We start from the raw sequence: 1,377 nt of genomic DNA, 5'->3' as shown, positions 1-1,377 counted from the left end.
TAATTTTTAGTATATTAAGTACAAAATTAGTGCGTGAAAATAGAGCACTTTAAGTACATTATGGAAGTGTACTTTTATCACCTGGGAAGTATTACCATGTAAGATTTATGCAATCATTCATATAAAAAAAAGAGTCCGATTCTGTGTAGCCTAACAATTTCACAATCCAATACAAAGATGAAAATAGCGTGACGTTTAGATCGAAAACTACTTTGCATCAATCGGTACTCGGTATCGGCAAGTACCAAAAATAAAAGTATCGGTATCGGGCGAGTACTGGAAAAAGTGGTATCGGTGCATCCCTAATAAGTACTAAAGTATAATTTTTAGTATATTAAGTACAAAATTAGTGCGTGAAAATAGAGCACTTTAAGTACATTATGGAAGTGTACTTTTATCACCTGGGAAGTATTACCATGTAAGATTTATGCAATCATTCATATAAAAAAAGAGTCCGATTCTGTGTAGCCTAACAATTTCACAATCCAATACAAAGATGAAAATAGCGTGATGTTTAGATCGAAAACTACTTTGCATCAATAACAACAAAAGAAATACTGGTAACCATAATAATAATAATAATATATTCTTAACGATGTTGTGCAGTGATCGTTTAGTTTTTGTCAAAAGTAAAAAAAAATAATAATAATAATTTAAAACATTTAAAAATAAAATTAATGTCATAAACAAGAGAAAACTGCAGTCACAACTGGATATAACACACTATGACCTCTGAGGCTGATGCTGTAGATGTCATTATAACGTCTCTAAAACGCAAAAAATCCGTTTCCCCATAAACATGGGGTTTTGTTTTAGTTCAACTTGAGAGGAAACGATGCTGAGCCGCCCACCGTCACAGAGCCAGTACGGTTAGCTACAGCAGGCTAGCACAACTGGGGCTCCTCACATACTCACTAACCCTCCAAAAGGTGGGGAGATTACACTTCTACACAGGTCAAATGAGGAAAAAAGACCTTGAAATGAGACTTTAGAACTTACCTGATGAAACTCGGAGAGTCTGGTGGACTATTCACTCAGATATTCCGTTACTCCTGTCTATTTATATGACTTCGTCGACTCCAACGGCTGTCCTGTCGGATTTGAAAGCGCCCAGCATGCACAGGAAGTGATGCGTGCTCACGCTGCTGTGCTGTGCTGTACTGTACTTCTCTTGTTTTTTGCGTAGAGGATACTGGGGGTGCTGTAACACGTTTCATTTCACCATCTGTAACTCCGTTTCTATGTGTTAAGTGTCATAAACGTTGATATAGCTAACCATCTTCACCAGATTCGTCTGTTTCAGATGAAATGAGTAAACATTACAAATGAAAGCAATAAAGAGCAACTACTTCAACCGAGTTCACTCGATTTTGCTAA

General features: G+C 36.5%; 1 protein-coding gene across 2 annotated transcripts in view; it reads right to left on the bottom strand.

Annotated features, from left to right (window-relative positions):
* LOC107668306 (beta-1,4-galactosyltransferase 3-like) overlaps nucleotides 1–1,151 on the bottom strand; it is a 37,339-nt gene extending 36,188 nt beyond the window's left edge. For both annotated transcript variants that reach the window (XM_016460143.1, XM_016460146.1), the window contains exon 1: nucleotides 1,000–1,151. The gene's annotated coding sequence lies outside the window, so the exon portion shown is untranslated. The remainder of the gene's footprint in view (nucleotides 1–999) is intronic.
* Between the last annotated feature and the right edge of the window lie 226 nt (nucleotides 1,152–1,377).

This window comes from Sinocyclocheilus anshuiensis, unplaced genomic scaffold (assembly GCF_001515605.1).
Source record: "Sinocyclocheilus anshuiensis isolate Anshui unplaced genomic scaffold, SAMN03320099.WGS_v1.1 scaffold1623, whole genome shotgun sequence".
NCBI classification, from domain to species: domain Eukaryota; kingdom Metazoa; phylum Chordata; class Actinopteri; order Cypriniformes; family Cyprinidae; genus Sinocyclocheilus; species Sinocyclocheilus anshuiensis.
This window is presented reverse-complemented; position numbering and strand designations above follow the sequence as displayed.